The following is a 16,044-nucleotide window of genomic DNA, read 5'->3' on the forward strand; positions in this document are numbered from 1 at the left end:
CTGAAGAAGTGTTTTATTGATTACAATTATTTATTGCCAATCCCCCACTGTGCAAAATGAGACAGGCCATCTCTTCCCAACTCATGGTTTTTGCTTAAAAATCATGAGGTTTAAACAAATAATACATTAAACTGTTTTTATGCTAGCTTCTGATTTTGAGCCCCTAGGGGAAAATGCCTACCCCCAATTTGTTTTCAATACTTAAAATTAAATACCTGGTGAATGTTGGAACTACTACTACTAGTAATATAGGATGCCACCAGCCACTAACAACCTTTTTAATGCCTTTTTTTAAGTCCAAAGGCTGAATGGTATTTATACAGTTGCTCTAAACATGTCTAATAGCCTAATTAATAAGCAGTTAATACATTCAGACAGTAACAGACATTAATAAGTATTTGATCAAGATATGAAAGGGCTAAATCCAGGTGTGTTTAGAACCATCTTGGTCAGCTCCAGCTTGGTCAGGCAGATATTAGCAATAAACCCTTGAAGATTTTACCCTTTTGTACTTTAGCGAACAAATGACGTAATTGTGGATTGCTAACTTTAGCTCAAAACCAGGGTTGGGCCAGTTTGGGGTCACTATTAGTTCAACATGCACAATCCTTCCTTATTATTAACTATCACTGATAACTGGGGCCTTGTCTTCTATCTTATCAGTTACCTGTCAGGGCCAGTTTTTCCAGTTAAGCCTCATTCTTTCAGAGCCTTCCCATGACTGCTAACTGATCTGCACTTTACATGACCTACAAAAATATGTATTTTTTTCTTTTTGAACTAATTTAACCCTTTAATTTACTTAAATGGCAAAATACATATTGTTCTTCATTCCTGCAGTTAACCTTGCTGAATTGGGGCCTATGTGTACATTTAAGTTTAAATTTTCACATACAATGAAACTATTCAGGTGCTTAAAGTTAGGCATGTGCTCAATTCTCTTGCTGAATCAGAACCAAAATGCAGACAGAAATGTAGATGTCTCCTCCGACTTCCAGGCAGGGATCCTCACTTTTCTTCTCCTAACCTTTAGGTGAGGGAGTTCTTTCCCTTACCGTTCCCCTCTTATATCTTTCCATGCTCATGTTTCCCCACATTTCCCACCCATTTCCCCTCACACTCACAGTCTCCTCTTCCCCCAGTCTCTTTTCTGCTCCAAACATGTCTGTAGTGAGTCGGTGTGGCTCCCCTCCTGCCCGGAAGAGGGAGCCCACGTGCAGGCACCAGAGTGGGTGGGACCACCACCGCCTGTCCCCGCCCCCCGGAAGTCAAGGGGCGGGACAGGAAGTATAAAGGCCGGCCGCCAGAGCTCAGTCTGCGGCCAGCCACCACAGGGAGCAGACCTGCGGCTGGGAGCTCCCGGCCAGGAGACCGTAGAAGACCAAGGCCTGGACCCTAGCTGGCCCGAGCTACCCCGGGCCCGCTACGAGGAGGAGCCGCCGGAGCCTGTTCACGCCCGCTACTGGGAGAATCCCTGGGAACCGCACCCCACTAACCCTGAGGGTGAGACTGGACCCGAACCCCTTCGCCCCTGCTGCTATCCAGAGGAGCCGCCTGAGGACCATTGGCCGGACTTCCCAGCAGAGCTACCAGACTTGCCGCCGAGCCCGGGCAGAGAGGAGCCCATGCAGGTGGACTGGCCCGATCCCGGCGCTACAAACGAGGTAGGCTTTGAGGGGGATCACGGAAGTAGCCCGGGGGTAGCTGACCCCGGTCCGGCTGCAACTGAGTGTGAGCCTATGTCAGTGTGTTGCGGTCTGGATACCCCACTGACCAGCAGCGGCAGCAACCGCTGTTAGGGCCCCGGGCTGGAACGCAGTGGAGTGGGTGGGCCTGCGTTCCCCCCTGCCACCCTCCACATGGGTGGCAGGCTTCCCCCTCACCCTACGCTCGGCTACAGAAAGCCTAGGCGTACCTTATTTGAACTATTTGCTCGCTCAGCCCCTGCAACAAGGGCCTGAGCCTACTGTGTTTGCCCCGCCCTGATCCAGGGCCTGGGCTCTGAACTGCTTGCTTGCTCAGCCCCTGCAACCAAGGGCCTGAGCTAACTGTGTTTGCCCTGCCCTGATCCAGGGCCTGGGCTTTGAACTATTTGCCCGCTCAGCTCCCTGCAAACAAGGGCCTGAGCTACCTGTGTTTGCCCCGCCCTGATCCAGGGCCTGGGCTCTAGTCTGCTTGCTCAGCCCCTGCAACCAAGGACCTGAGCCTAACTGTGTTTGCCCTGCCCTGATCCAGGGCCTGGGCTCTGAACTATCTGCCCGCTCCGCCCCTGCAACAAGGGCCTGAGCTAACTGTGTTTGCCCCGCCCTGATCCAGGGCCTGGGCTTTAAACTGCTTGCTGACTCAGCTCCCTGCAAACAAGGGCCTGAGCTAACTGTGTTTGCCCCGCCCTGATCCAGGGCCTGGGTTCTGAACTGCTTGCTCGCTCAGCCCCTGCAGTCAAGGGCCTGAGCTTTAACTGTGGTTGCTCCTACTCTGCACCAAAGAGCCGGAGTTTCAGGACTAACTGACTGCTTGTTCCCACTGTAGTGAGTCGGTGTGGCTCCCCTCCTGTCCGGAAGGGTCGAGCCCCGGCTAGGACCTACTACAATGTCCTTTCTGCCTCTGATTACCTTATTCCAGCCTCCATTCTTCACATCCCCCATCTTTCTCACTTTGCCTTGCTCCAGGTCTCCCCCTCCTCCTTAATTCTCCCTTTTGCCCCTTCTAGACATCTCTGTCCTCAGTTTCCTCATTGTCCCCATACAATGCACCAACCCATTCAGATTCCCACTTAGTTCCTGGCATTCCGCTGCCCACCCTTAATCTCCATCTCTGCCTGAATTCCACATTCTCCTCCTTCCCCCTCACTATCCCTCTGAATTCAGTGAGAGGGTTTTTTTCATTTTACCCAGTTTGTGTACTCATTGTGAAAATAATTTAAAGTTGTTAAAACTAAACAAAACACTGTACTTTGGGTGCTTTTAAAACTAACAGAGTATTAACAGCACTGAGAATTATATAATTAGACTCTTCCTAAGTATTAGTACGATTGTATTAGAGGTTTCATTCTATTTTTTTTAAGGAGCAAGTTCTATGGTACATTAATCTTATGGATCCCTGAGATCTCCAGCTGTACCTTATGGGGAAAAAAGGTAATTATCCAATATAGCTAAAATAGGTTTTTAACAGAATTGAGGGAAGAGAATTGAAACCAAATTTAACTTATTATAGAACTGTTTCACAAGAAAGCTCTTTCCTCTAATGGATGGATGGAAAGAAATCAATTATGAAAATCTAGACACAGACAGCAATTTAAATAAACTTGTAAATAAGGGCACGATTAAATAAATCTCTCTTGAAATTACATTATAAAACTCCATATATTGAGTAAACAACCACATGAAATCTAAAGCATGTAGTTTGTGACACTAAGAGCATCTCAGTGCAGAGGGCAAAGGGGCAGGGGCTCACCTGTGTCATGCAGTGAGTTTCAGCTGCTCTGACCAGTTCAGTGTACTCCAGTTCACTTATGTCATAGTCTGTATCTAACAAGTGTCATAAGTTATTAGAAAACAAATAACACACTGACCATTAATATTCCTGCATAGTGTACATACAGTAAATGCCCAAAGGACTGTAATAATGTGGGGAAATTTGGGATGGGTGTGTGCTGGGGTCACTAACTATAGTGTGACTGTGGTGTAACAAGCAGGCTGCTGGAGCCAGGGGCTAGGTCTACACTACCCACCTGAATCGGCGGGTAGAAATCGACCTCTCGAGGATCGATTTATTGCGTCCCGTTGGGACGTGACAATCGATCCCCGAATGGATGCTCTTACTCCACCAGCGGAGGTGGGAGTAAGCGCCGTCGACAGGAAGCCCTATCTCCTAGAACTGGAAGGGACCTTGAAAGGTCATCGAGTCCAGGCCCCTGCCTTCACTAGCAGGACCAAGTATTGATTTTGCCCTAGATCCCTAAGTGGCCCCCTCAAGGATTGAACTCACAACCCTGGGTTTAGCAGGCCAATGCTCAAACCACTGAGCTATCCCTCCCCCCGCAGAGGTCGATTTTGCCGCTGTCCCTACAGCGGGGTAAGTCGGCTGCGATACGTTGAATTCAGCTACGCTATTCACGTAGCTGAATTTGCGTATCTTAAATCGACCCCCCCCTGTAGTGTAGATGTAGCCATGGTTGCTGAACCAGGCTGCTCAACACAGAGATACTCAGTTCATGCTTATATGCTGGCTGGGAGCATCCAGACAGGCAGCTACAACAGCAGAGCGTTTTAAGACACTCGGGATTACAGAACAAGCAGTGATCCGACCTTTCACTAGTCTGAATTGCACCCCAGATTGCGATAGTAATATATGCACAGTGAAAGCAGGAACTTTAACAAAGGAGGAAAACATAACCTGTGAATTCCTGGTAGAGATCAGGAACAGAAATTGGTTATATAGATAAAAGAATATGGCTTCAGAAGTAGAAGGAAGAAAAGATTGGAAAGAAAATGTAGTATGTACAGTCCTATAGGATATATTTGTAACTGTTTGTTTTCAATTTCCAAAGCATGAGGTGACATCAGTCCTATGATTTCAGAGATATATTTAATTTTCAAAATAGCTGTTTTGTGCAGCAGAAGCCTATAGAAATAAAACCAAGATAACATTTGGTATTGCATCTTTATTTATCCCTAAAGTACATTGTTTAATTCTTGCATTACTTGCACTACACCGTTTTGAAATGTAGGCATATTTTCTCTTGCTAGGGCTTTGTTGATTTTGGCACCAATTTTGCTATTAATGAAGAGGGAACTGACTTCAGTGGGAACAGGATCAGAGCCCTAAATCCCGGGCTTAAATTCTCAGAGATTATTTCCTGGAGCCCCCCCTCTCCATTCGGGACTCCAGGCTTCAGCTGTGGGGCAGGGGTCTCAGGGTGTTAGCCCTGGCAGGGCTGTGTGTGTGCCGGGGTTTAGGGCTTCTGCCCCATGGGGTGCGTGGGGTTTCTGCCCTGCAGGAAGTGCCAGGGCTTGGGGCTTCTGTGCTGTATGGTGTACCGGGGCTTGGGCTTTCAGCCCATGGGAGGAGCCGGGGCTCCCCACGGGTTTGAAAATATGTATTGGAGCTTTGCTCCGGACGGTTCCGGCTGAATTTAAGCCCTGCCTAAATCCCTAATAGCCATTGATGTGAATGGGATTTATTGATCTACAGTTAATCAAGTGTACATCACCTACCACTCGCTTAGAAGGAATCTGGTATCTCACACAGGTAGCCTTTAATGGTCTATGGAACAGAAGAGGCTAACAAGTGGAAATATGCTATGTGATTTTAGAGAGAGAAGACTTTTCATTAGACGGAAGACTTCATTAGATCTTGAAGTTAGAGTCCTAGCTTAGATTGTCATCTTGAAATATATCCTAGTGTGAAGAGAATGATGGGGATGATAGAGGAGGGAGTTGAGACTGACAAGAAAAACAGCAAACATTATGTGGCAGGGGTGGAATAGGAATATTAGGAAGTCAAGTTCCTTACTAGGAACAAGAGAAATAAGGGGAAAAGAAGGGCCAGAGAGAAGGATGAAATACCTAGTGTATCTGAGGAGCCAGACCAGGAGGTTAAGTAGTACAGCAAGGGACTTATATGTCTCCTATGGCTTTAAGACCTTTGTAAAGCTGAATTCAATTTGTTTGTTAAAGATGGTCCAGAATATTCATCTGGAATGTGATGACTGCCATGTCTAGAGATTTAATGAATGATGAAATTACTGGCCTACTGGTTGTGGGTGGGGTGGGAAGTAGGAAATATGATAGATCTTGATTTTAGTAAGTCTTTTGCCACAGTCCCACATGACAGTCTCATAAGCAAACTAGGGAAGTGTGGTCTAGATGAAATTATTGTAAGGTGGGTGCACAACTGGTTGAAAGACCATACTGCAAGAGCAATTATCACAGCTTTGCTATCTAACTGGGAGGGTGTATCTAGTAAGATCCCACAGGGGGTCAGTCCTAGACCCAGTACTATTGCATATTTTCATTAATAACTTGACTAATGGAGTGGAGAGTAGCCTTATAAAATTTTCAGATGACAGCAAGCTGGGAGGGGCTGCAAGCATTTTGGAGGACAGGATTCAAATTCAAAACAACCTTGACAAGTTAGAGAATTGGTCTGAAAACACCAAGATGAAATTTAATGACAAGTGCCCAGTACTTCACTTAGGAAGGGGAAAAAAATCAAAAGCACAACTACAAAATGGGAAATAACTGGCTAGCAGGTAGTACTACTGAAAAGCATCTGGGCCCTCTAATGGATCACAAATTGACTGAGACAACAACATAATGCAGTGTTACCAGATTTTCCCATTACTTTGGGGTACACTCATTTATTAGGGTTACTCTTCTGGAGGTGGTGGGGGAAGTGTCTGTAATTCTATCAATGTATTGCTTGTGTCACTTGTGTTCTCATATGGAGCTCTACTTTTCCCTGCTGCAAGTTCCCTCCCAATGGAGCTATGCTGCAGGACCTAGGTTCCCCAGGGCTGGGTTCTTCCAGCCCCAGAATCAGATGAACACACACATTAACAGACTGTGTCTGAGAGGACTGTGTTAATCAGCACTCCCAAGCCGCCCAGCTGCCCCCTTATATGTCCCTGGATTCAGTAGGCTAGGTTGAGCAGCACTTCCAAACTGTCACTCTCATAGACCCTTGGACTCAGCAGGCTGGATCGAACAGCACCTCCAAGTTGTCACCCTCATAGGCCCTTGGACTCAGCAGGCTGGGTTGAACAGCACCTCGAAACTGTCATCCTCATATGCTCTGGGCACCGCACCGGAGTAGAGTATGCCTGAGCAGGCTGGATTGAACAGCACTTTCAATCTGCCACGCTTATATGCCTGTGGTTCAGCACATCTCTATCCCCACTTTCACATTACAGTTGTTCTAGTAGTAACCCACTTGATGAGAAAACCCCACAGGATTTTTGGGCGCTGCAGGGATCTTTAGCTTAGGTACAAGGAATGTTGCTGCAGAGTGAATGGGGAAGCTAAAAAACACCCACGAGGGTGGGTGGGGGAGAGGGAGCGAGGCAACCAGCTTAACCATGAATGTTATTTTTTGCCAGGTAATAACCATACAAGGGGAGCCAAACAAACAAAACAGTTATAATATTAAATCTAACTTAAATTTGATTATAAAAGTCAGGTTTAGAAAATTATAACTGATCATACAAGTCAGGGTCAGAAGGCAATACCGAGAGAGAGAGAGAGAGAGAGAGATGGGCTGTCACCACTCCATGGAGCTTGAATTCATCAGGGGTCCCAAGTGGTAGTGGTAGCTGAGGGTCCAGAGTGCTGGAGACAGGCAAAGCCCCAAGCATGATTAGTCAGGAGAAGATGAAGTCCCAATGCAACTGATGCAGATTTGGATCCAGGCACCAGAACACTTACTTGAGCATGGGTAGGGTTTTTTGTAGGGAAAGAACAATGGTTCAAGAGAGAACACTAGATTTGTTTGTGGGTAAACTGATGGCTCAAGGGAGTATACCAAAGTTGTTTCATTCAGGCTAGACAATAGGAACTGATTATTCCTGGCTATGGGCTTTGAGGGAGCTCACAATGCAATTAGGCAGCTTCAGTATTTTGGGTACCAATAAAGGATTTATTACTAGAATTGGTCCTATAACTACTGAGCTGGGTGTGTGCAGGTGTGAGTTCATTAACATCTGGAGCAGAGATCCTCCATCATGCAGTGCTTCCCTGCTTTTCTGGTCCCAGAGTTCAGTGCAGTTCTTGCCTTGGAATCTCTGTTCTCCATTCTGTATGCTAATGGAGATGCCTTCCTGTGCCATCTTTTTTTGCAAATGGGGCTAGGGGAGTTTCCTTAATCCTGTCACCCTTGTCTGGAGGGGTTTGGGTGTGTCTCCCACTGCCTTTTCATTGCTCTTTGTAAGTATTTCTTCTGATCGGTTTTGGTTCAACCAGAGGCTGGGGAGGGTGGAAGGTCTTTTGTGAGTCAGACAGGCTGGGTATTGCGCCTTGGTTCTCCAAGAACACAGAGCTCATAGGTAACAGCAGTTCCAAAAACAGCTAATATAATTCTGGGCTGTATTAACAGGAGTATCATATGTAAGAGACAGGAGGCAGTTGTTCCACTCTGCTTAGCACTGGTGAGGCTTCAGCTAGAATGCTCTGTCCAATTCTGGGCTCCACATTTTGGGGAAGACATGGATAAATTGAAGAGAGTCCAGAGGAGAGGAACAAAATAGATATAAGGTTTATAGAACCTGACCTATGAGGAAAGGTTAAAAAAAAAACTGGGCATGTTTAGCCTTATGAAAAGAAGCCTGAGGGGCAACCTGATAACAGTCTTCAAATATGTGGAGGGCAGCTGTAACAAGGACTGATCAATTGTTCTATATGTCCATTTGGACCTGCCTCAGTGCAAGGAATAGGAATTGATAACTTCTCAAGTCTCTTCCAGCCCTACATTTCTATGATTATAAATTCAAGCTGGTTTAATTAGACGTATACCAGCATGGTATTCTTCTGTCACACAATATGTTTCCGTTGCCTGGTTAGACAAGATTTGCTCTCCAAAACAGTTTTCTGGTGCCATTATTTACATTTATTAATTCAAAATTTGCTTTTTATTAATTTCTGCCATCTTAACTTAAATTCACTGTGTTCATGAACATTTCTGTGGCTAAACACCTTGAATACTGCATGCAATTCTTGTTGCCCCATCTCAAAAAAGATATATTAGAATTGGAAAAGGTGACAAGAAGGGCAATAAAATGATTACGCATATGTAACAGCTTTCACATGAATAGAGATTAAAAAGACTGGGACTGTTAGCTTAGAAAAGAGATAACTAAGAGGGGGATATGACAGAAGCCTATGAAGTCATGAATGATATGGAGAAAGTGAGTAAGGAAGTGTTATTTACCTCTTCACTTAAATAGTGGCCTCCCAATGAAATTAATAGGTAGCAGGTTTAAAACAAACAAAAGGAAGCACTCCACACAATGCAGAGTCAACCTGTGGAACTCATTCTCAGGGGAAGTTGTGAAGGCCAAAAGTATAATTCAGTTAAAAAAAGAATTAGATAAGTTCATGGAGGATACGTCCGTCAATGGCTATTAGCTAAAATGGTCAGGAATACAACCTTAGGCTCTGGATGTCCCTAAACCTCCAACTGCAGAAGCTGGGACTGGATAACAGGGGATGGATCACTCAAAATTGCCCTGCTCTGTTTATTCTCTCTGGTACTGTCCACTACCAGAAGACAGGATACTGACCTAGATGGACCATTGGTCTGACTCAGTAAGGATGTTCTTGTGTTCTTATGTGATAAGAACTGGACTGTAGGCAGTCTTGCCCATTACGAGGGATAGGAGGCTGGTCTACTGGTTGGAGCAGAAGTGACAAGGCCTAGTTGCCAGAGCCCAGATCAGGAGCTGAGTTACCAAGAGTGAGCCTGAGCCAAGAGGCAGGAATCAGGAGCAGAGAATTGGACACTTGGTAAGAAGCAGAGCACCAAGTCCAGGGAGAGAGCTGGAGCCAAGAATCAGGACCTGAGTTTCAAAGGCAGAGTATCAGCCAGAGCAGGGTCAGGAGCAGGAACCAGGAGGGGGAAACCAGGCGAAGGAGCCAGGAGCAGAAACAGGCCAGGAGCCCAGAGCAGGAAACAGGACCAGAAACACAGCTATAGTCAAGGAATGCTATTGAGCAGCCAGAGGTGTAGCCCTGTTGCAGAGTTTAAAAATGTGTCTGCTGGAGTCTTCAACCAGTCAGAAGGCCAAGTTCATTAGCTGCAGCAGCTGTGGTTCAATGAGCTGCATCCAGGTTCAGTTCTGGGTCCCTGATATTATGTTCTTATTTGGTAGAATATTTCTGGAGAATGAACACAAAGCGGATGCAAACACAGACAAATTGAATGTCTTAAAAATTCTAAAGAATATTCACAGCATTTTTATTTTTGTATTTTTCCCCAGATGTATTCCAGTGGTAAACCACAGCCCTTGGAAGGGTCTGACCTTCTTCTGACAGGGAACAGAAGTGAAGCCTGACATCTCACAGTTCTGTGCTGTTTTTAAAAAGGCACAGGGTTTTCCTCACAGATTCACTGCACAGTACTTTTTCCAATAACCTATCACGCTCTTGACCTTAACAATCATATTGCATTGTCCATACCTACCTATCTCACAGACTAAATTAATTAAGAAGGCCTAATTACTGCCTTTCATCCAACTCGCTCAAAGTGAATAGAAACATTAATTGCAATGTGTTAGTAATTATTGGTATGATACCTGTATTATGCATGTAGGAGAAGTAAATCTAGGTTTTATCCCCATCCCATCACTTTTCGACCAGTAGCTATGACTCTTTTAAGAATGGACCATGTAGTCATCCTAAATATGCAGCGGGTAAGGAAAGGGGGTAGCTCCATGGAAAAATTAGGAAGAAAATTAAAATCCTGAAGCCCCAAGACCACTGTATCTTTCTCTTTGGGTACACTATTGTTGTTATTTTCTAAACGGTTGTTTTTCATTTTGCAGAAGAAGCCATTTTCTGCATTGCCTCTGTGGTCTCTGCCTTGATCTCCCAAGCTGTGTCGGAATTGGACTAGTGGTTTTCCTATCATATTGGCTCAGTAGTTTGATTTCAGACCACTTGCTTTGGGGATCTTCTACCATCTCACTCTAATTTGAGACCCGAAATTTAGATCCCATCTGAAGGGCTGGAAATTCTCTAGTTTTTCTAAAATGGACCAAGAATCCCATGGCAAGCGTAGCATGTTTCATGCAAGGCTGTAGAGGCTGTGGTCCCATGCTAGGAAAATTGGGCCTAGCAGAAGCAAAAGGCAGCATGGCAGACTTGCCCTGGGATGACTAAGCAATGGCCCATGTACCTTGCCTTTGTTTAAAATTGGTTACGTAGCATTGTAAAGGCTTTCCTCAGCATGACCCATGAAGTTCCTTCTCTACAGGTGGACAGAACTCCTTTTATTTCCAAGGGTAGGAGTACTACCCAGCAATTCTGGTAGAGGAGAGAAAAGGTCATAGCCCATACACTACAAGTCCTATTCAGAAACACAGCAACACATGGGAAGGGAAGTGGATCCATGGATCTCAGGAAGAGTTTTATAGCAAGAAGAAGGTGCTAGGAAAAAGAAGAGGGAGCTCCAGTCTTAGGGAGACAACAGCAAAAAAAAAAAAAAAATCTGACAAATGTAAGAGACCTCTGCTTCTGTCATCCTCCAACATACCCAAAGTGCTTGTCCTTAAAAGAATCCCTAGCTGAAAGAAAAAAAAAGTAACCTGATGTTTAATTTTAATTAACCTTAAATACCCCACTCCAGGAACCATTGGGTTACACATCAATTACAAACCCTTTTAATTTGCATCTTCATTTTTTCCCCAGAGAATGTGGCATAAAAATGTGTGCTTCTACTTTGTTTCAGCATCCTAAGTGACCTTGTTTTGTAATTAAATAAAATATCCGCATTCTTCCTACCTGGGCAGAAAAACTCTAAGCAGTTCCCCCCCTAAGTATGCTGAACACCTTCCCTTGTGTCCCTGTTTCTGTCCTCTTTGTGTTTTATTGTTTTGCAAAGAGAATGTGTTTTGTCACATTCATGAATTGCAGCTCAGTTTCTTGTGCAGTGGCAGGACTGATAGCAGCCGTTTTTCTTTTCACTAGTCTATAATTCCCCTTCTTCTTCTTCATCCTCTGACTTCTTTCTTTCCTTTATCTATTTCATTCTCTCTGTAGATTGGGAGAGCTAGTTTGAATACTGGTTGTCAATTACTCTCCACAGATGAATTTGGTAATTTCATCCACTTTCTTTACTTTATCAGTGAAATTCTTTGGGATGGGGGTAGGTAGGAAGACAGAGAATATAGAGAATGAATGCTTTGCTAAGGGTTGACAAGGTTTCAATGCCATTTATATATTCCAGAAATAGTCACCAGTTTTACTCCTTGTAAGCAAGTGTTAACATCATTATTAAGCTATAACATATCTCCTTACTGATTGATCTCAGGTTTTCTTTCCTTTTTTTCCCTTTTGTACGTGGGAATCCTTTGCATGCTTCATGGGACTCTAGAGGGTCTCATGTTTTCACACATTTTTTACTCCACTATGATAATGATTGTGAGGGGGATTTTCCAAAGTGATCATTTTGAATAGAAATCAATAGTAAAACACCCTCTCATTTACTTCAATGTGGGAAGAGTTAGACTAGTACTGAGCACTTTTAAAAATGCCACTCTCTATACATTTATGTAGCACCTTTCCTCTCAAAGGATCACAAATTGGTGCATTACAAACTGATACAGGAGTCAGTGGAATCACTGAAATGCAGCCACCGATGAGGTACAATATGACATCTGTTTAACACTACCCAACAATGTGGGGCAGAAAGTGAGAAGTACCACAGTAACACATTTCAAACTCATATTCTGTTCTTTGAAGGCAAGGATACTTTTTTACTTCAGATAGCACAAATATTTGTAATACAGAGTAAAGAGAGTCTCAAGGGTCTGCATGGAAGAGGGCTCAAACTAAAACATCTCAAACACAGTTTAACATGGCTAAACAACTTGATTCAATAGCCTAATAATAGTAAAATGTGGTTTAAGCTTTTCTGCTTTTTTACAGTATATAGTGTCCAAAGCCTGGCCTAACACAGAGTAAAACAAAACAAAAAAAGCAATTTATTTTCCATAACCACAGATTCCTATTTAAACCATTTTATATTTAGGCAATAGAAGTTTTAGAACTCTTGAAAGCATAAACGTATAGCACACACCAGTAATGCAGAGCAGAGAGAGAGAGACTCGGCTTTGTATTGAACAGGGCTCAAACTAAAATGCCTGCCCTTATACCACAACAACCCCAGCCAGCAAGGGTAGGAAGTGTCCAGAAATTACAACCTCTGGGGAATGTTAGGGGGCTTATTCCTTCACCCTCTCACTTTCCTGGTCCTTCTCGCATGAACAGAGAGCAACAATACCCAAAGTCTGAAGGTGCAAACAATTCGATGTTTATTGGCGTGAACTTCCAGCAAGCCTGATTCCAGTTTCGTTCCTCAGTGTCCCCTTCCCAGCTCTGACACCACAGAGCCTTGCCTGTGTCCCTGTTCCCATTCCCCCCATTAGCAAAACATGATTCCAATTCCCCCACCCCCATTCCCTGTTCCCATTCTGCCCTCTTACTTCCTGATTGACTGCAGACTATATAGTGTAACTTGAGTTCTGCTTAGCTATACCTTAACCAATCATTTTACTGAAATTTAACTAACCAGTCCTAACATATTGTAACATGATTATTTAACTAATTATATCCCACCACCTTAATTGGTTTACACCCAACAAAATTAATTATACAGCAGACAGAAACAATCACAGAACCAGACAGAGATTATACAGACAAACAATAGGGAAGTGGAGACTACAGTGATAGAACAATACAGAAATGAGGATTTCACATCCCAGCTATTGATAAGTGAGTTCTTGCCAGACAGGACACTCTCAAACTAAGTTTCCTTTTACATCTTCTAGGCTCTTCCCTTTCTCTGGAGGTGATAGGAATATCAGGACAGGATTGTATTCCTAACAGCCCAATAGCACCTTATTTCAATGTGACTAGTTTGGAATGTAAGGATGTGACCATGTGCCCACCTGCTGTGATGGAATACACCCCTATATTCACACCCTACACACTATTGTAATATTCTTTGTACAAGGTATGCCTTTTAAGGTATCATCTGAAAACTCATAATTTGCTGGTCAGTATTGTCCTGGTAAAATATGCATGGCAACATTGTATATGAAGTTTTAAGATTCCTCTGTATGATGTTATTAACACATGTTCCATACCCCACAGCCCTGCCCATGCAGAAGTCAGGCCTGTCCTAACAAAGGAACAAATGTGTGCTTACCTTAAATTGCATGTAAGCAGTAAAGAGAGTCATCAAGCAGGAAGGGAAAACAAAGGAAGTCCAAACAGTTGAAAAAATGAGCAGAAAATATCCTTCCACATAAACTCTTTGGCTCCTAGTTCTCAGCTGGAAATGTTTTTCAAGAGGGGGACTGAAACCAAAAAAAGGAGGGACTAACACACAAAGGCACCCCCACCCCTCTCTCTGCCTATCACATTTTCTGCACTTTAAAAAGTCAAAAGAGAACAGCCACTGGACTTTGTGGAGGGGTTTAGTCAGTAACCTTGCTGGAAACATGTGGTGAGAAATTTTGCATAAATCTAATATAGTTTGTTAAGTTAGGCACTAATACACATTTTATCTTTATTTTTCTTGTAACCATTTCTGAATTTTATACCTTTGTTACTTGTACTCACTTAAAATCTATCTCCTGGTAGTTAATAAACTTGTTTTACTGTTTTATTTAATTCAGTGTGTTTAAGTTGAAGTGTCTGGGTAATCATTTCAGGTAATGAACCGGCATATTATTCCCTTAAAGGAATAATGGACTTAATATATTTGTACTGTCCAGGAGAGAGATGGGTAGTAAAAGTCATACATTTCAGAGGAAAGATCTGGGACTGAGGGTGTGTTGGGGTCATCCTGCAGTATAATCACGGGTGGTAAGACCCAGGGTGTAGCTGGCAGGCAGCAGTTACACATAGACACTCAGGGTGTGGCTTGCATGCTGGAAAGCTGTTTGTAAGTGGCCCATGTGGGAACTAATATAGTAGGGTGTTGAAAGGCACCCAAGGTTGCAGGGCAGGGGTGACACAGCCACTAACTAGTCAGGATTGTGCTTCAGTATGACACTGGTGTCTATCTCCTACCTAATCCCCAGAGTGATTCACAAGCTAGGGGAAGATCGGCATCTTCTGTCTAAGTCATGTGTGGGGCCTGATCCAGTCGGTGTGCTTAAATAGTGCCTACCAGGCTGGTCCTCACACAGAACAGCTGGGACAGGGGAGAGGATGAGCAGTCCCTTCATAATACCTAACCGAGTGATTAGTGTACTCACATGGGATAGAGGAGACTCTCAGTTCAAGTCCACCCTACAAGGGGAAAGGATTTGAACAGTGATCTGCCACCTCCTTGGTGGGTTCTCTAACCACTGGGCTGCAGGATATTCTGATGCACGGCTCCCTTAGTCTTTCCTGTTTAACTGTTCAGTCATGGATAAATAATGATCAATTAAATGGTGCACAGTCAGGAACTGGATGCTGGGTCTCCCACCCGAGTGCTCTAACCACCAGGCTCTAGAGTCATTTGATATCTCTGAGCAGTTAGTTGCTCCCTGCTGATGAGGGGCTGAGCTAAGCAGGGAAGACTTGGTATAAAAAGTCACTTGCTAGGTGAACTCGAGAGCTGTGAAGAGAGGTAGCTAACAAAAGAGTTCTGGAGGGAGTACCTACAGTTACAGATTCTGAGCTTGGAGGTAGCAGGACTTGGTGAGTGGTGCATTTGGTCTGTCTGTAGGTTGTTATTTTGACTGTTTGTTTGTTTGTTCTCTGTGTACATGCTGGGTAACTGGGCCGTGGGCCCCTGAGCAAGCTCTTTGAGCTATGATCAGTATCTTGCTAAAAGTCATGAGGCTCTAGCCCTTGAAGTTTTGATCACCCAACTGTTTGAAGTTCCTGGGTAGTTAATCGCTCCCTGGTGGTGAGGGGTGGAGCTGAGCTGAGCTAAGCAAGGAGGATTTAATATAAAAAAGTAACATGCTAGGCATATGCGAGAGCTGTGAACAGAGGCATCTAATAGGGGAGTTTCGGCAGGAGTTGAGAGAGGGTGGGAAGCTTTCCTTCAAGGTTCAGAGCTATGTGCAATATCAAGATGGCCAGTGATGGAACCATGGTAGTGATCTGCAATAGATGCGCCATGTTCTCTTTGCTGCCTGCACATTGAAGAGATTTCTGTGCATTAAGTGCAAGTTGGTAGTTTTAATGAAGAAGAAGATTCTTGGATTGGAAGAGCTGTTTCCAGTGGGTCCCTCTGGGATCGGTTCTTGACCGTATTACTATTAAACATTTTTATCAATGACTTGGAATTAAACATAAAATCATCACTGATGAAGTCTGCAGATGACAC

The 16,044-nt window shown here is 44.1% G+C and overlaps 1 long non-coding RNA gene across 1 annotated transcript; it reads left to right on the plus strand.

Annotated features, from left to right (window-relative positions):
* Positions 1-1,170: 1,170 nt before the first annotated feature.
* On the plus strand, positions 1,171-11,249 carry LOC135981498 (uncharacterized). Its single transcript, XR_010598534.1, has 3 exons — positions 1,171-1,664; positions 3,065-3,134; positions 9,971-11,249. It is a non-coding gene; the product is annotated as an uncharacterized LOC135981498 (long non-coding RNA).
* The last annotated feature ends 4,795 nt before the right edge of the window (positions 11,250-16,044 follow it).

The sequence above is a fragment of the Chrysemys picta genome, chromosome 2 (genome assembly GCF_011386835.1).
Source record: "Chrysemys picta bellii isolate R12L10 chromosome 2, ASM1138683v2, whole genome shotgun sequence".
Taxonomy (NCBI): domain Eukaryota; kingdom Metazoa; phylum Chordata; order Testudines; family Emydidae; genus Chrysemys; species Chrysemys picta.